General features: G+C 30.6%; 2 long non-coding RNA genes across 2 annotated transcripts; both read left to right on the top strand.

Annotated features, from left to right (window-relative positions):
• The first annotated feature begins 1,839 nt into the window (after nucleotides 1–1,839).
• LOC139527766 (uncharacterized) lies at nucleotides 1,840–8,363 on the top strand. The gene is made up of 5 exons (XR_011665440.1): nucleotides 1,840–1,891; nucleotides 5,042–5,074; nucleotides 5,963–6,007; nucleotides 7,864–7,884; nucleotides 8,308–8,363. It is a non-coding gene; the product is annotated as an uncharacterized lncRNA (long non-coding RNA).
• Nucleotides 8,364–9,155: 792 nt separating this feature from the next.
• On the top strand, nucleotides 9,156–14,830 carry LOC139527765 (uncharacterized). Its single transcript, XR_011665439.1, has 5 exons — nucleotides 9,156–9,354; nucleotides 10,321–10,371; nucleotides 11,699–11,743; nucleotides 14,188–14,208; nucleotides 14,669–14,830. It is a non-coding gene; the product is annotated as an uncharacterized lncRNA (long non-coding RNA).
• The last annotated feature ends 6,008 nt before the right edge of the window (nucleotides 14,831–20,838 follow it).

Here is a 20,838-nt window from a genome sequence, read left to right as displayed (position 1 = left end):
TTTCCTCTCACTCAATGTAATCAATCACAGAATTGTTGTTGGTTTATGTACGTTTATTTGTTCATTTTACTTTTGATCAAAGATTAATGAAATATTCAATGTATAAGAGGAAATCCATAATTATTTGATGTTACGCAGTTGGTTTAACCATTTATATATATTTGTTTTACTAGATGCAGCTTTATCTGTTAAGAAGGTGGATGAACGTAAGTTTGACTATCTTTATTTCTAACGACATTTTTTTCTTCTTTAAAATTTAACGGGTTCTGTATCATCTTTTAATAAACTGAGTTCTTATATCAATTCACATGTTATGTCAGTAGATCGAATTAAATGTTTGGTTTATAATGTATACGGGACTACGTAAAAATATAATATGAGACGTTTTAGTTAATATAGATATTTTGATATGGTAATAAATCTTCAGAAATTGTATGCGAACTTTATAAATTAAAATGAGTAGAATATTGACTTTCTGTAAACCTCTTTTTAAACATTCTGTTTTTACAACATGTTTTTTTCTTGTCTCTTTTTTACCATCTTACAAGCAAATAATTTCTGTATTGTTTTTAGTTTTACCGGAACAAGAATTAGGTAAGTTAAAATTTATGTCAGTAATATTAAAGACAATGTAAGTGATATATAAATCATTTCATTTATCATCTACTAACTGTATAATTCCATAGCACTATTCTTCATATAGGTAATGTCAATGTTGTTTAAGGTTACATTTGTTGACAAGATCACTGAATTGATAATTAGATGGATTGAATTAAAAAACTAAAAGCAAAATTTGATAGTTTCGAAACTCCAAAGGTAAAAAAAATAAACAGTCGCGCCAATATACTTTTTTCAATTCTACATGTATTTTCTAATAATCTACTTGTTGAGTATTGTATTATTTGTAAATGTTACTGTGCAGTTATAAATTATTTTGTTGACAACTATGAATATAATGTAAACATATTATACATTCTGTAAGGCCACACAAATCACAGAAGACAAAATAGATAAACATGATAGTTACAATATCTAAACAGTATATACATTGTATTATATGGGGAATATATTAAAACTATAAAAATGTAAATTATACAGTTAGTAGATAATAATTTATAACTGCACAGTAACATTTACAAATAATACAATACTCAACAAGTACAAAAAACTGTAGATTATGAGAAAATACATCCGCTTTCTTTAAAGGACTAGCTAGTTATTCTAAAATATATCATTATTTCAACTAGGTTCTAAATCTTCATAAATCATAGGATAACTGTTTGCTATATTGTACAGCCTTCTGACTTTTGTTCTCCGTAGTTCATACAAAATGTATTGGTTGATGCCTTTATTGTGAAACATGCTAGCCTAAAACATCTGTACAACTGTCATTTTTCAGTATCAATTGAAAAAATGTTAAGTAAGTTTTAATTGGTAGTTAAATTAAGTATGAGTAAATTAACAATAGTATCTGCTTGATTACATTTCACCTTAACTTGCTGAACAATTCTTACAGAATAACCTCCTATTACTGTTAGGTCGACATTGTCATGAAAAATACAATTCAAAGCAGTTCTGAAGCGCATGTTCCCTTATTTGCTCGGACAAATAATATGTAATTAAGAACAAACTATAACTATTTTTTTATGGTATTCTATTATATTTTTCATTATTTATAAAATATATGACCTTTATTGACTTTTTTTTAAATTGTGTATAACTTGCATTCTAGTTTTATGAATATTACATGTTGTATTTTCTATTAGAAAGAATAACGAATAACTATTATCTATAGACATTTTTGAAAAGATGATATAATTTCGACCCACTAAACTTTTCTGATTTTATTGTGTTTGCTGTTTAGGAAAAGTGCTTTCCCAGGTACCTGAAGGTAAATATTTTAAGAATTCATAAAAAAAAAACCTTTTAAAGTACTCACTGTAAAACTAGTGACATCACGATTTCTGATATTTTTTGCTTATATTACAAGCATCAAATATAATATGAATGGAATTTAAGGTGGTATGGGAGTCTGAAATCAAAGTGATAGAATTTGTTAATACTTTTCCAAAACGTTGTATCTATTGATATATGTTCAAAAATAAAAAATAAAAATGATAGGTCACCGCGCATTTTCTCAAGCTTCAGGTTGTGACACAATGACACATTTTGTATGGATTAAGAACAGGAAAAAATACCATTTTTGGATTAGAAACTAAACAAAATGATAGAATTGTAAAATGAATAAGGAAAAGACAGCGTTCAGACAATGCTTTTGGAATATCAAAAGAAAAGAGAGGGTCAACGTACGTTTTTTCTGGCTTAAATTCAAAATAGGAAAATTCCATGTAAAATCCTTCAGAAAATGCACTGTTTTAGAGTTAACTCCCCTTAAAATGCCAATTTAAAAACATTTAAAAACAACCAAAAATAATCTACACTTGTAAAAATACTAATATTTATTAGTTATATTCTTGTAAAATGTTTTTTTTTCAATGAAAATTCACATGAAATATATGCATACCTGCATCAAATTTGGCTATCTTGATAGAAAATTTGGACCTTAGGTTTTCTGTTTTTTTAAATCCAAGATGGCGATATTCGACATAAACTAAGCAAAAGAATGGATGATGACTGATCTTTTGTTAAGGATTACAAAAATGAGGACTTCAATCAGTAAGAGCCTAAAAAAATCCCCGCATATTATTATTTAGTTAATTTATTCATGTAAAAGAGTGGTAGTATGACAAAGGAGTTGTTTCGGTAAGGGCCGGTTTTGGCCCCAAATTTTAAGTTCATCTGAAGAAAGATTATAGACACTTTTTAAACACTTTAGTGTCTTCTTTAGTGGATTCCATTAATTTATGTAAAATATTAAAGTCATTAAAGACGCTCAAATTTAAGCTTAAATATTCAAAATCTATAAAATATGCCATATACGGCACTTTTCAGATGATTTTTGTCAAAAATGAAGATGGCCACATCCGTGTTCATCCTTAACCTTTATATAATGCTGTTTATTATTATCAAATACAACATACATTAAAATATTAAGAATGAATACAAATGCTGCTACATCTTTTAAGACGGAAACTGTCTCAAAATAAACTTAAATGCTAAAATTGTGAAGAATTCAGTAATTTAGCATGACTTAATGATGCTAGTACCCGATACATTTGCATTCTATTTTAAAACAGCCCATATTTATGCAACGGAAATATTCTTCTTTCCAAAAAACAGCTAACAATTTACATCTTAACAACTCTGTAAAACTGCTATATTTTGTGGCCGGAAAGGGACTTTTATTTTTTTATTTTTCCATTTAGCAAACATACCTCATGCGCGGTATATTTTAAGTCTTTTACAAAAAAACGAAAAATAAATGTTTTCCTTAAAGTTCAAGTAAAGATGAAATGAACGCTATACGAAAATAAATTTACTGTTTGAGTATGATTAAAAGTAATGGTGGCTCATTTAGCCTTGCTTGAAATGTTTGTTAGTACAACAGACTATATAAGCATGATAAGGGTCTTGTAGAACCTACTCCTTTCTCGATTTATACATTAAACAGCCTGTTCATTCTTTGTTTTTCTTCTTACAAAATATATTTTTACAGCTATGACTTAATATTTTGCAAAAACCATTAAAACAAAATAAATAAAATCCGTGACCCATACGTTTTGAAAAAAAAATTGATTAATCCTATTTGGCAAATGAAAAATAAATTCTATCATTTTCAAATTTAGCCCAATTAAACTTATTTTTAGGCTTTGATAGAAACGACGTGGAAGTGTTTCCGCATGAGTCAGTAGTACACCAAATGGTGACCAGAGTGAAAACAATAATGGAATTGGACCAAAAAAAAAGAGAAAAAAAATCGGTGCTTTGAGCGAAAACATATCATGACTATTTTGTACACCAACCAGTTCATGTTAATATTTTTGAATTAGTTTATCGAAACAGAAAAAACACCCGTCTAGCTTATATCTAAAGTAAAATAACCTTTAGCTAGGGTAAATGGGGTTATAATTTTATTCCACAATTTTTTCAATAAGAAATGATATGATGTTAAAATAATATTATGATTTATGTTGGTTTTTTTTCAAACTGTTTAGTACTAGCAAATGTACCTGATGTTAAATATTATTATGCCATTAATTTTCAAAGTATCAAACAAGGTCTTTTTAGATATTCAAAGGCAAACAAAAGACGCGTGTTATGTCTACAAAAGACTCACCCGATATACCCGCATAAACAAAGATGAAAATTTTAAAATTCAACACGAAATACGACGTTGAAGAGAAATGGGACCAATTATTCAGGAAGGTTTTGCCAAACACAATAAAACCTTTGGATAGAAAATCCTCAGTATTTCTACAAATACATGTTATCTTAATTTTGATTACGTGTTACTATAAAGTATAACCTCTGCCTTATGAATAAAGTAAAATAACAAAAATAAAGAACTCCAAACAAAATTAAAATCAAAAAGTCCCTAAACAAATGACAAATCGACAGATAAAACTCATCAAACGAACTGAAAACAATTCATTCTTGATTTCGTTTAGATACTTCATTTTGTAGGATTTTTGTTTTTGTTTTAAACATGGTTTAAAACTCGCTAAACCTTTCACAGTTGTAATCAAATTCCTTGTTATTGACAACACTGTATGAGCATAACAAACAGACTTAATAGGTAAAAATGTCAAAAATTTGAGTACAGTCAATAGAAAAAACACATAATCCCAAATACTGCACGGTAACACGAAAAATGACCAAAGACCTATAAAACAATATTGGGATGTATAAATACCAAGCCATGTCAAAAGGATATTTCCAAAAAAAACAGAACCAAAAAGGTTCAAAATATACACACACCCATAAGAATAACACAATATATACACACGTAATCTAGATCGTTATCTAGCAATATAATGGCTATATTTATTTGATAATACTAAAATCATTAATATTAGAACGACATTGCAATATAAAATTAGTTTGTTAAATAAAACATTAAATATTGTTTTTATCTTTGTAGCAGCCTTAAAAAGAAGTCTTCTGGATCAATTACGTAAGTTTAAATATTTTGTTCGTGTTATACATAATTAAAAACGTTATTAATAGTTATCAAAGGTACCAGGATTCTAATTTAATACGCAAGACGCGTGTTTCGTCTACATAAGACTCATCAGTGACGCTCCGACCAAAATAGTTATGAAACCAAACATGTAAAAAGTTGAAGAGCTTTGAGGCCCCAAAATTCCAAAATATTGTGCCAAATGCGGCTAAAGTAATCTATAACTGGGATAAGAAAATCCTTAGTATTTCGAAAAATTCAAAGTTTTGTCACAAGAAATTTATTCACTCTTTCTCTTGTTATTCCAGTTTTTATATTATAGTTTTCTTTTTACATAAATTTAAATTTACATATATTGTTTTATTTGTTTCTCCTTTGTGCTAAATTTGAATTGATATCCATTACAATGTTGTTCTCGGTAACAGTTCATTGTTTTATATCAGTTTGTGTTATTCTGAAATATTTTGATGATAAGTTCATATTTTGTCTCAAAGTATGCTGTTGCTTTTATTTATCCTGCCGAAAGTGGAAGACAAATTCAATAAAACATTTCTTGTAATCCAACAACACACGAGATATCAATAATGCTATGTCAATCATTGTCCATTAATCGATTCTACTTTACATAGAGGTAATCTATCATATTTTATTTTGAATTCAAAATAATTTTGATAACGAATTTTTTTCTAATTTTAAGTGTGTTTATTTTCTATTATCATTATTGTTATTACATGCATTTATAAAACGAGACATGTGTTGACTGTTAAGTGCTAATGTATCTTTTGTTGCTTATCCCTCAGATCATCGTTCAATTCTTATAAGTTAAGCCATTCTTTTGTTCGTTAATCAATACATTTCGATAAATAAATATATATTTTTTAGCACAAACACTAGACTCTGCATTGTCTGTTCATAAGGTGCAAGAACGTAAGTTTTATATGTCTATTTTAGTTGCCATTCTCAGTTTATTATTTCTTTTAAACAATTAACAGCACAAACATCACTGGCACAAATTAAAATTACGTGTGGCTAATGACATTTTCTATTCGGTGAATTATTGTGGATTCATTATTATTCTAGTATACTAATCTCGTTGATTTTGTTGGAACAGGAAACCACGAATTTTAATGTTCAACTAATTGCAAATTTTCTAAAGGAATATATGCAGACTTTGCTATAATCACGAAATTTGATATCCACGAAAATGCAAGTTTTCCTCATTCCACGAAAATTGGTACCCATGAAATAAAATAAATCCATAGTATCTCATTTCTTGTTATTTTAAAACCGTCGGTCAAAAACTCAAATTCTTAATTATCATATTAACTAGAACTGTTGGAATTTTGCTAAAAAAAATCATAAAAGGATATATGAAATTATCTCTGTTATGTATTTCTTTGTTTTTAACCGACACTCATTTGCATTACTTAAATCAAATCAGGATTGGATCAGAGTTATCTGTAAATACGGTTTCCTTCTTTAAGTTCGATTGGTTATATGCGCTGAACTCAATTACTAACGTGGAATTAATAAGTGATAGTATGTATTTAATGTATTAAATGATTTCTTTATATTTGATTTCGGTTTATTCCGGATAAATTTACAAATGACCAACAAAGAAAATAAAAAGCCATTGGATAGACTATTTTGTCAAAACTCACTTTAAGAGTGTATATCCTTAATGGGCTATTCTATTGATAGATATAGGAAGATGTGGTGTGAGTGCCAATGAGACAACTCTCCATCCAAATAACAATTTATAAAAGTAAACCATTATAGGTCAATGTACGGCCTGCAACACGGAGCCTTGGCTCACACCGAACAACAAGCTTTAAGGCCCAACATTACTAGTGTAAAACCATTCAAACGGGAAAACCAACGGTCTAATCTATAAAAAAAAAAACGAGAGACGAGAAACACGTATAAATTACATGAACAAACGACAACTACTGTACATCAGATTCCTAACTTAGGACAGGTTATTTACTGTTTTTGACAATCTTAACTTTTTATTTGATCCATAGTATTTGGTTGCCTGCAATACTTTGTTATTTCATCTTTGAAGTTACATTATACTTTTCTTGATTTGATGTAACCGATACTTAAATTACTTTTGTCAGTTGACCCTGCTAAATCATTGGGTATTTACATTTACCCAATTATAAAAAGAAAGCATGTATTATGCTCAAATAACTTTCACATATGAATAAACTAAAATTAAAATAAAAATTTACAAAAAAAACTTACAGAGACCAGAGGCTGGTAACTTGGAACAGGCTAAAAAAATTCGGCCAGGTTAAATATGGAGTGATATTTCAGTAAAGGGACGAGAGATACCCGTTGGAAATTCCCATTCATATTTAAAAAGAAATAAACAGATAACGCGTTGTCTAAAAAATAAAAACACTAGTAAATAAACAATAGTACACAAAACACAAAGTCGAAAACCAAAAACTGAGCAACACGAACCTCACCAATGTATGCGGTTGGTCTCAGTTGTTTCGGAAACCCTTTCCCTATACCTCTGGCTAATGTGTTTATTTGAGATTATATTTTTTAGTATACCGAATAACGTTTGTGGTGTGTGTTTTTTTCTAAATTGTATAAGGTACTTTAAAAGATAATAAATGAAGTAGATAGTTAGTACAGATTATTACTAAGTGCTTAATCCTTAAATCGTAGGAAAACTGTATTACTACATTGATTAGATATGTGAATTTTGATCACGTTGTTCATACAAAATAGATTGTCTGTTGTCTTTAATGTCATCTGTAATTTTTCAGTAACACCCGAACAATTACTGGGTAAGTTGAAAATGGTAGTAATATTTCAGACACGTCATGTAGGTAAAGAATAGCCATATATGTGCAAAAGACATTTTACGTTTACTCTCTTGAAAAACTTTAGAGCACAATCGTTATTAATGTAATTGACGTTGTTTAAAAAACACATCAACAAGTAGTTCTGAAAGCGCATGCTTACTCATCTTCTAGGGCAAATAAAATGAAATGTTAAACATTTATCAATGTTCATTATTTATTGGATATACGATCTTCATTATTTTCTTTCCAAATTTTATATGACTTGCATTCTGGTTTTGTCAAAATTATATATAAGATTTTCTTTTTAACAGTGTAACTCATAACTCTTATCAATACACTTTTTGGAGATGAAGACAAGATATCGATTTAATGTTTTTTTGTGATTTTATTGTTTTTGCTGTTTAGGACAATTGCTTTCCAAGGGGCCTGTAGGTAAATATCTTAAGAATTTCGATAAGAATTTGCAAGATTGTTTTACATATGAATGTTAATGTACAAAGACATTATTTTATCATAACTGATATCTATTTTTTAGTTATGTCACCAACACCAAATGTTGCAAAACAGATAACTATGAGGATCTAAAAAATTACCTTCAATACATTATGTAGATAAAAGAAGATGTGGTATGAATGCCAATGAGACAACTCTCCATCGAAATCACAATTTGTAAAAGTAAACCATAATACGTCAAAGTACGACCTTTAACACAGAGCATTTGCTCACATTAAACTACAAGCTATAATATGACTTGTGTGAAACAATTCAAACAGCAAAATCACCAGTCTAAAATATATAAAAGAACAATACACGCTTTTGAACCACATCAACAAACGACAACCACTGAGCATCTGGTTTCTGACTTGCAAACAAATACAGCTGTATAAAATGTACTCTTTGTTGGCTAATCTATGTTGGTGAGATCGACATAGAATTAACAAAAGTATGAATGATCGATAATTGAAAAACAGTAAAAACCTAAATTAGTTAGAGCAATAAATAGTCTCAGATATTAACTCCATGTTGTCGCGTTTAAAAGATGTTCAAGTTGACAAATGTCTCGATTTCAATATACTTTAAACATTTGACATTTGGACCGAAAACTAAATATTTAAGACAGGCATTTGTTATCATTAAGCAAACACAACCAATGCGCTATATTCATATTTATTTCAAATTTTTACAAAAATAAAATTATGAGTATTTTCCTTGAAGTTTTTATAAATTCACTTTGTAAAATAAGCTTGATACTACCAGTGATTAGGTTGGTGTCTTTTTCCTCTACGTATTGCTGGAGGAAGTTTTTTGTCAGTTTCATGAAGAAATTATCTTATGGGTTGAAGCGTAAATGTACCTGTTCCCAAAAAAAATAACAAATTTTAATGATATTTTGATTTATGCTGTGTTTTTTTCCAAACTGTATAGGACAAGAGCTGGGACAGTTACCCGGAGGTAAATATTATTCGGCTATTTGCTTTTAAAGTATTGAACAATCATTTTTTTAATATTCATAATTAACACAAAACATAACTGAATATAAATTATTGAAATCGGATGAAATTCAAACGTAGCAAGACTAAGTTAGAGTCTCCTGCTAGACATGCACCACTAGTAAAACGATTACAACGGCACACACTACATTGCTAAGTAATGACTTTGATATGACAAATCATATAGTTATATTGTCTTGCGTTCTATCTCGTATGAGGTGTGTATCATATGTCACCAGATTCATGTTCCCCAAAAACATATTTTTGAACTGTAGTCAGAGCCAACAATTTAGAATAGTAATAAAACTTCTTCTATAAACACAAAGTTATTGTTTTGGATTATATCAGATAGGGAGATCAAAGGTACATCATGTTCTAATATGTATGTTCTCGTCTGAGATATGTACATTATTTGGGTAACGATAGACAGTTTGTGGCTACATTCTGTACTTAGGTTCAAAACATGTGTTGATGAGTTAGATTGAAACCTTAATTTTCATGAAAATGTTTTCAATGATTGATGACAAAATAATTATGAAATGATTAATTTTAAACTGATCAGTGATTTAGGGTTTTAAATTGTGCATGCCAGACGAGCGTGTCTTCTTCATAAGCCTCATTAGTGACGTTAGAACCAAACCATATAAAAGGCAAAACGAAGTACGACATTGAAGAGAAATGGGACCAAACATTTAAAAAGGTTTTGCCAAATCCAGCTAAGTTGTTTTTTCCGGTTTTTCGGACGAAAAAAATAGTAAACTTTCGACAACATGTTACTACAAAATATAGCTGCTGCATATTGGTTGTATTCAATCCGATGGTTAAATTTTTTTCAATTTATTATGATACTTAAATCATCAATATAAGAACAAGATTGTTATATAAAATTAAAGTTTGTAAAGTAAAGTTAAAACCTGAATTGTTGTAGGTCTTTTAGTAGTCTCAAAAAGAAGAAGTGTTGATGGTGGACCTATTGTTGGTGAGTTCATGTCTTTCAATTGTGTTTAAAGTCATTTCAAACTATATGTTTTCATTTGATTTTTTAATTGGTTTTTTCATTGGTATGATATTTTAAAATAATTGGATGACAAGTTCATATTTTTTTGTTCCTCAATAAATATAATTGTTTTAATTCCTGATGAAAGTAGGAGACAATAAAGTAATAAAAAAATTTACGAGCGATGCATATGCTACTATAAATAACGTCAATCATTTTCTATTTATCGATTCGACTTTTCATATTGTCTATCTGATATGTTTGATTTAAAAATTGCAAGTATTTAGATAACGACAATTTCTTATTAATAGTTTTATTTGTTTTATTATGTTATAGTTTTCTTTTTTTTTTATTGTAAAGACAACGAAGCCTTTTTTTAGCTTAAATCATCCGGTGAAAATAACAGTCTTCCGTGCACGATTTTTACGCATCCATTTCGTAAAATCGTTAAAAAAAACAATTCACTCGGTCTGTTTTGTGTAAATATGACAGCTAATTAATCTCATTTTTGGAAGTGACAATTAATTAATTAATAGAAAATCCGTTGTAAACTATCGTTGTAGCTGTACTAGTATACATATTTTTAAGGGGCCAGCTGAAGGACACCTGCGGGTGCGGGAGTTTCTCACTACATTGAAGACCCATTGGTGGCCTTCGGCTGTTGTCTACTCTATGGTCAGGTTGTTGTCGCTTTGACACATTCCCCATTTCCTTTCTCAATTTTATCAACAAAGAAGCGTTTATACGCATGAAAGCACGTGTATAACGTGTACATTAAGTTATAGTTAATTTCGATGACGAAGCGATGTTACCGTTTGATTTCCCCATCGCACTTTCGTTTTACAATCACCGGTGTTTTACAAGTAAGGTCATGCTAAGGTAACCGCATACGGAAATCATGTCAACGAATTGTTGGCTGGAAGCTAACAATGAAAACGAAACAATTTCTTTTCAATTTGAACAAATTAAAAAGAAAAACGTAAAAAGTCTATGTGCAATAAGTATTGTGGTAAAAACTAGCCATTAAGTCATAAAAATTATATGAATTAGTTGTTTTTAAATTTTGATTTTCATATGACTTTAATGTACCTTTTGTTTCCTATTAAACAATCCTAATATACATTGTGTGAATTAACGTGTTCTATTTTTCGTTCATTAATACAATAAGACAAATCAAAATATTTTACGGTTCAATAGAACTCATCTACGCACAAAATAATATTGGCAGTTCAAACATTCATCCTCAGTCGCGAAAGATTTGCCAATTGAATTTGATTAATAAAATATGTAAATACTAAAATATTTTTAGTACATCCACAAGACTCTGCGATGGCTGTTCAAAAGATAGAAGAACGTAAGTTTTTATATTTTTTTCTTACTTGGTATTTTCAGATTATTTTTCTTCTTTTTTCCATGGTATCGTCACCTGGTTTTTTTTAAGTGATGTTTAAAAATGTGTTAGATATCATTGGCATAAGAGAAGATCATTCATCGAAAGGAAATATGAAATTATTTCTCTTGTTGTAAATATTAGTTGTCATTCGACTCTCATTGACATTACCTAAATCAAATATATAGGAGTTACTTACCATTTTGGTTTCTTTTCTTCAAGTTGGTTTGGATATGTACGTTGATACAAGTCACCAAACTTTGAATGAATAGAAGTGAATATACTTTTTATGTATCAATTGATTTTTCAATCGTTTTCCCCCAATAAATCAGCGTTGTATTTTGTATGAAACGTACAAAGTGTATGCCATTTCAAAGTCAAGAACCTGGTTTCCGTTGGTTCATGTCTGTCATATCTGTTTGTCGTTAACTGGTTTTTTTTATTATTACGGCCGTTAATTTTCTCAATTGAATTGTTATGCCCTCTACCAAGTCAGGAAAATGGCCATTGTTACATTAACGTTCGTTACTCTGTATGTTAAGTTTCGGTGTTGTGTCCCTGTTGTGTCGTAGTTCTCTTATATTTGATACGTTTCCCTCAGTTATAGTTTTTTTAACACGGATTTGTTTTTTCTCTATCGATTTAAGAATTTTGAACAGCGGTTTACTACTGGAACCTTTATTTATACTTTGCATATCGGGGGCTTTTATAGTCGCCTCAACGGTATGATATTATTGATGAATGCCCAGGATTGCTTTAATTACTTGCATTCTCTTTAGTTTAACTTTGGGACGTAGATATTTTTCTGAATCACATCTCATAATGTTCTAATATGTATGTTTTCGGCTGAGATATGCACATTATGAGGGTTTAGGTAGACAGTTTGTGCCTACATTCTGAACTAAGGTAAAAAAAATATTGATGATGAGTAAGATTGAAACCTTAATTTTCATGAAAACGTTTTCAATGATTGATGACAAAATGGTAATGAAATGATTAATTCTAAACTAAAGTTTGAAAATTTGTAAGATATCATAGGGATAACAGAAGATCGTTCATCGAAAGAAAATATGAAATTGTCTCGCTTGTAAATATTAGTTTTCAACCGACTCTCATTGACATTACCTAAATAGAACAAATATATAATAAAGAGTTACCTCCAAAGGAGTAGGTCCGGTAAGGACCGATTTTGGCCTCAAATTTCAGGTTCATCTGACGAAAGATTTTGACCACTTTTTAAACACTTAAGTGTCTATTTCATTTGAATCAATCAGTTTATGTGAAAGATTTTAACTGATTTAGTCATTAAAAACGATCCGATTCAAGCTCAAATACGAAAAATCTATCAAATATGCCGAAAAATGTCACTTTTCAGTTAGTGTTTGTCAAAAATGAACGTGGCCGCATTCGTGTTCATCCTCAATCTTTATATATGTTATGTATTATAATAAAATACAACTTACATTTCAATATTAAGGATGAACACGAATGCGGCCACTTACGTTTTACACGAAAACCGTCTAAAATTTAACTAAAAAGCTAGAATTGTGAAGATTTCAGTAATTTAGCATGACTTTATGGTGCTAGTACCCGATATATGTGCATTGTATTGTCAAAAACAGCCCATATTTATGTAGCAGAAGCATTCCACTGTCCAATAAAGAACTAAAAGTTTACATTTTAACAATTTTGTAAAACTGCTATATTGTGGGGCCAAAAAGGGGGCTTACTGAACCTACTCTTTTGGTTTCTTAACTTCAAGTTGGACTGGATATATACGTTGACAAAAGCCTCCAAACTTGGAATGAATAAGTGTGAATACGCATTTTATGTATCAATTGATTTTTCAATCTACCTCCCACACAATTAATCAAGGTTGTATTTTTGTTTGAAATGTACAAATTGTGTGCCTTTCCTAAATCACGAGCCTTAAGTTCCGTGGTTGTTCTGGCTTCAAGTCTATCATATCTGTTTTTTGTTTATTGTTTTGCTATAGATACGAACGGTTCTTTTTCTCTGAATTAAATTGTTTCATACTTTTCACGTATGGGCTTTATAAACTCGACAATACGGTATGATATTTTTTTATTTATGAAGGCCAATGGTTACTTTCTATTACTTGCATTCACTTTAGTTTAACTTCCGTGCGTAAATATTTGTATCATTCACATCTTCATATTGTTGTAAACGACAGGCAAAGAAAAAATAAAGTCTACAGATGTAATAATATTGTCATCAATCACTTTGTGCGGATTTTCCCTTAAAGGACTACTTCATTGATATGTTCTTACTGTTTTCAATTTTTGGTTTTGTTTTCATTCTTCGTTTTTCTGTACTAGTTTAATACTTTATTTCTAAAGCCACTAACATTTTGATTTGAAACAAATGATACATATTATTTTTTTCAGTATACCCTGCTTAATCGTTTGGTAAGTAGATGTATAAATCAACAGGCTCAAATAACTTTTACATAATATACACGCACCAAAATATCTAATCTTAACTAAGTGTTATAGTGTTCTATTATTCATCTTCGTAATTTGTTTCTGCTTTCTGTAAACCTTTTTTGTAAAACCCATGTTGAGTGCTGTACCCCTATTGATGACATTTTTACTTATTATGTCTGCTGTTTGATTTGTTGTAATTATAATAATAAAATTTTATGCAACTGTCATACATAGTTCGTATTCTCTTTTCATTTTGGGAATTTATTTCATTTCAGGAACAGTTTAACGTAGTAAAATATAATATGTTCACACATTTGATTTAATGTTTACCAATGAATAAAATCTTCTTTTATTAATGTGTTATTGAATAAGTTCTTTATCGATATGAAATTATAGGCAGTTGGTACTCCACAACTATTCATTGTTTTTTTTATTATTACAGAATAAGGCTTGAACAGAAAGAAAATGACGTAGCGACGATGTGGAGAATTAAACATGAAAACATAAAAACATTTCATTGTCTAGGTTGTAACATTTGATAAAAAAAATAAAGAAAAACTTGTTGTATATCGCGAGGTATAGCAGTAAACTATTGATATCTGTATATGTACATGTGGTATATTTATATAAGCCCAATTGGTCCAAAAGTGAGCTTTTCTCATCCCTTGGCCTCTGTCGTCTGTCGTCGTCGTCCGTTAACTTTTACAAAAAATCTTCTTCTTTGAAACAACTCGTCAAAATTAAACCGAACTTGGCCTAAATCATCCTAGCTTAGGATATATTTTGTTTAAACATGTATCTGATGACCGCGACCATTAATCAAGATTGCCGTCATGGCTAGAAATTGATTATGGGGGTAAAATGCAGTTTTGAGCTTATAGCTCTGAAACTTAAACATTTAAAGCAAATCTTAATAGAGATGAACCTATCTATCAAGACCTACCTGCCCTGAAGTTTGCAGACCAATCAGACAACCAGTTGTTAGATGCTGCCCTTAAATTGGTAAGGAAATTTGGCAGTTTTTGGTTATTGTCTTGAATATTATAAAAGATAGAGATGACCTGTCAACAGCTCAATTCTTCAGCAAAGTAGTATCTACAAATAAGTCAACATCATAAAAATGGTCAATTGACTCCTCTAGAGGTAATTGCCCTCATAGTCATTTTTTTAACAATTTTTTGTAATTTTTGTATATTTTTTTTTGTTATCTTTTACAAAAATCTTCTCCTCCGAAACTACTGCGACAATTTTAACCAAACTGGGCCACACTCATTAATAATATAAGGTATGTAGTTTTTTAAAATGTGTCAAATGACCCCGCCTACCAACCAACATGGCTTACATGGTTAAAAATAGAACATAGGGGTAAAACGTTTAAATGACATGTTCCTAAGAGATATACAGCAAGTCGAAAAACAAAGATTTGATAGTCAGTGTTTGATACATAAAGATGGAAATAAACCCATCATAGAGACCAGGATTGAAATTTCATATTTACGCCAGACGCACGTTTCGTCTACAAAAGACTCATCAGTGACGCTCGAATCAAATATTGTTAAAAAGGCCAAATAAAGTACGAAGTTGAAGAGCATTGATGACCAAAAATTAATATAAGTTTTGCCAAATACAGCTAAGGTAATCTATTCCTGTGGAAGAAAAGCCTTAGTATTTCAAAATTAAAAAGTTTGTTAACAGTAAGTTTATAATTATGAACATAACAATGATAACTGAAGTCAACACAGAAGTCTTGACTACTGGGCTGGTGATAACCTCGGGGAAATAAATCTCCACCAGTAGTGGCATTGACCCAGTGGTTGTGAATAAACTCATCATAGATACCAGGATTGAAATTTCATATTTACGCCAGACGCACTTTTCGTCTACAAAAGACTCATCAGTGACGCTCGAATCGGAAATTGTTAAAAAGGCCAAATAAAGTACGAACTTGAAGAGCATTGAGGCCAAAAATTACTAAAAGTTTTGCCAAATACAGCTAAGGTAATCTATTCCTGAGGTAGAAAAACCTTAGTATTTCAAAAATTAAAAATTTTGGTATCAGTTGATTTATAATTATGAACATATCAATGATAACTCAAGTCAAAACAGAAGTGCTGGCTTCTGGGCTGGTGATACCCTCGGGGAAATAAATCTCCACCAGCAGTGGCATCGACTCAGTGGTTGTAAATAAACTCATCATAGATACCAGGATTGAAATTTCATATTTACGCTAGACGCACGTTTCGTCTACAATAGACTCATCAGTGACGCTCGAATCAACAATTGTTTAAAAATCCAAATAAAGTACGAATTTGAAGAGCATTGAAGACCAAAAATTACTAAAAGTTTTGCCAAATACAGCTAAGGTAATCTATTCCTTAGGTAGAAAAGCCTTAGTATTTCAAAATTAAACATTTTGTCAACAGTTAGTTTATAATTATGAACATAACAATGAAAACTCAAGTCAACACAGAAATGCTGACTACTGGGCTGGTGATACCCTCGGGAAATAAACCTCAACCAGCAGTGGCATTGACCCAGTGGTTGTGAATAAACTCATCATAGATACTAGGATTGAAATTTCATATTTACGCCAGACGCACGTTTCGTCTACAAAAGACTCATCAGTGACGCTCGAATCACAAATTGTTAAAAAGGCCCAAAAACGTACGAAGTTGAAGAGCATTAAGGACCAAAAATTACTTAAAGTTTTGTCAAATACAGCTAAGATAATCTATTCCTGAGGAAGAAAAGGAAAGAAATTGTGTGTTTTAGGAGTTGTCCGAACTTTCCGTAAACTGTAATTTCTTCAAAGGTAATATGCACTTTTCGTTTAGTTATAAATTGTTGTTACCATTAAAATACAATTTGGATCTTACCCTTGAATCCGAATTACAATTTCAAGATACTTTTAACCTTTTAATGTCTTATTCGAACAACACAAAAACATTTGAAACATCTATTTTTATATTATGGTGTTTATAGCGAAATTCAATAATTGTACAATCATAAGGGTCGATTGGGGCTCTTTATCCATTTTGGATTACAAAAACACAACGCAATCTTTGATAGTATTTACACATTTGCGAGAGAAATGTATTTGAAAGACTTTTTCATCAAAATTACAAAAGAATGATTTGTTTTCCATGCCATTAAGAATGTTATTTTTTAAAGCAAACCATACGTTGATAGATACATAGTATTAACACTTAGGAACGATATCCTAGATCTTTGTCATTTAGCATGTTTTCTAACCCCATTGATCAGTCCCCTACCGACAAGTTACAGATAAAGTTCGAATTTCTTTTTGAACCATTTTTGTGCACATTAAGTATGGTATAATATAAGGCAGTCATTAGACGTACAAAGAATGTTATATGATAAAATGACCATCTGTCGGTGAAAATCATTGAATATTTTTTAAATGAATGGATAATTCATTTAAAAAATATTCAATGATTTTCAACATTTATTGAAGCTATGTAATTAGGTACAATTAACACTATTATAATCAAAATAAAACAACAATATTTACAGTCAATGAAAATTTCTAAACTGTACAATAACTTTGGTTTTTTTTTAAGACAAGAGAGGGACGAAAGATACCAGAGGGACAGTCAAACTCATAAATAGAAAAACAACCGACAACGCCATGACCAAAAATGAGGACGACAAACAGAAAAAACAAAACTACACATGACACAACATAGAAAACTAAAGAATAAGCAACACGAACCCCACTTAAAACAAGAGATGATCTCAGAACATACAATATTGAACATGATTTTAATGACTGAGTGGATTAAAACTTACGATATAAATGTTTATTACACAAAAAAAACCAATACATATTATATAAGAGAGACTGGTTTTAAGTTATAATTCGATAGTGCATCTCAGTCGTGAGACAATTGACATCAATATTAATAATTTTACGGAACCTTGTAAAAAGTAAAATCACGGAAATACTGAACTTTGAGGAAAATCAAACCGGAAATTCCCCAATCAAATAGCAAAATCAGAAGCTCAAACATATCAACAGAATTGATAACAACTGTCATATTCCTGAGTTGGTACAGGCATTTTTTATGCAGAAAAATGTGATTGAAACTGGTTGCATAGCAAGCTACATCTCGCACTTTTAAGATATCTATGCCTTGGTTGCTCAGGGGTAAACTTGTTCAATTTTCTCAAAATTTTATTGTTATAGTTATAAAAAAGTAGATGTGATATGATTACCAATGGAACTCACCAGTTCACAGAGCAAAGACATAGAATTTAACACTATAGGTCACCGTATGACATTCAACAATTAAAAAAGCGATAAAAGGCCCCAAAATGACAAATGTAAATAATTCAAACACGAAAAATTAACAGCATGATATATGTACAAAATAAATAAAACAAACATACCTAATTCCAAGGAAATATTTAAAAAAAAATACTCATTTAATCCTTATGTATGTGTCCTTCAATTTAACCCCTTAGATAGAGATGGGTTACGCATGAATTATGAGTGTTAAGTTATTAAAGGGGAAACAATGTCAACATTGAATGTGAAACTAGGCTACCTTAGCCGTATTTGGCAGAACTTTTTGGAATTTTGGTCCTCAATGCTCTTCAACATGTTTAACTTTATACTTGTTTGGGTCTCTTAACTATTTTGATCCGAGCGTCAGTGATGAGTCTTATGTAAACAAAACGCCCCTATGGCTTAACAAAATTTAAACCTGGTACCTTCGATAACTAAACCATTTGATTGACTGATTCGATCTACAAAATTCAATCTTGATTATAAACATTCATTTTCATGTAACGCAAGTAACACTTGATAAGTTTTGATATTCTGTGTCCAACAATTACATTTAGCGGATACACAGGATATAGTCAATATAAAAAAGAAAATGTGGTATGATTGCCAATGAGACCACTCCCCACAAAAGACCAAATGGCACAGAAATTAACGTTAGGTCTTCGTACGGCCTTCATCAAAGAGCAAAGCCCACATCGCATAGTCAGCTATAAAAGGCCCCGAAATGACAAATGGCTCAATGTTTATTAGGAGAGTATAATTTTCATCAGTGCGTTTTAGTTTCGTACTTTGATTGGCCTTTTTAACTTGTTTGATTTTTTTATGACGAGACGCACTTCAGGCACAGATGTCTATGGTTATGGTTATCATGAGTTATTTACTAAATTTGTCACGTGATTTGGGTTTTTAATCAATAACGAAGTGACTTCGTTGTGACGCACGCATACTAAATTCTTAAGTATAATGTATGTAATGACCATTAAGTATAACCGACGATTGGGCTCAAGCAGAAAAGACTTACAGGTGTTGATACTTTAATCAAGAGTCAATCTTACAAATGGTTAATAGCACATTGAGTGCATACAGTTCATTAAATGATGGACGCTCCATGGCATTGGTTTGAGTAAACTTGTTCGTTCAATAACGACGATAGCTCTTCAACACTTTTCAACTAGATATACTAGTAGTAAGTGGTTTATCTGAAATTCTTTCATGGCTAGCAATCTGCATTGATTCCAAGGAGTTTGAATGGCCAAACCTGGATCAGGGAGATCATCATCACTAGCTGTAAGGTTGTGTCTGATATTACTAGTTAATCAGATCTGTTGTTATCTTCAATTTATATCCATGATTCGCCACCTTTTTCTTCTCTTGCAGGCTCGTTGTTACTCATGAACATCTCACCATCATCTGAATTTATCCATTTGACTGAAAGTACTACAGGTTAAATTATTTTATACATGTGTAAATTTTTTCATCAACATCATCACTATTGATTTCAGGACAGCTTGGCATTTGCACATAAACATTTTCATTTGCTCTGTCTAAGCTCCCAATATTCATCAGCATCTGCATTTTGTGCTACTCTTAAATATTCTTCACTGCAATTGCCAATTAATAGAAGTTCTAATCTTGACTTTAAACCAATCTGCTGGTTTTGCAACTGAGCCAGCTTTTCCCTTTTTCCTCAACTCAACCGAGAAACGCGTGTTGAACAAACATAAATGATGTAACACTTTGTTGTAATAGCACTTTATCAGTCTGTTCTGTCTCTGTTGGCAACCCTTCCTTCCTTCCACCATGATCCAATAGCCAATACGATAGTTTTGTTATGTTTTGAGTATTAATTTGTCGAAATTTCGTATTCATAAACACATAGGTTCTGGTAACAACTCCCTTGGACAAGTTGACATTTATGGTTAAGGTAGTTTTGATCTATGCCCTTTCGATTGTATTCCCTCAAAAACATTACAATTTGGTTTTTTTGAAACTGTGTTATATGCACAGTAATTCTAAACACCATATTACTAGTATATGATTTCATTATCACTTAGTCGGTACCTGTATTGGTTAGTGTTTCTGTATTGGTATTATCTGTATAAAAATATCTAGCTTAAAAGAAAGTTAAAATCAACTCATCATAGTTTCAAGGCTTATTATTGTTTTCGCTTAACGCGAGTTTCCACGTTTAAATTTTAAAGGCCAAAATTCGTAGGTTTGTTTTTATCCGACCTCATATTCGTATAAATGTCCTTAATCATTAACCTCATAAATGATTTTTTTCTGCAATATAATTGTTGGAA

This window comes from Mytilus edulis, chromosome 6, assembly GCF_963676685.1.
Source record: "Mytilus edulis chromosome 6, xbMytEdul2.2, whole genome shotgun sequence".
Classification (NCBI taxonomy): Eukaryota; Metazoa; Mollusca; class Bivalvia; order Mytilida; family Mytilidae; genus Mytilus; species Mytilus edulis.
Note: the sequence above shows the minus strand (reverse complement) of the source record. Positions and strands in the feature narration are given on the sequence as shown.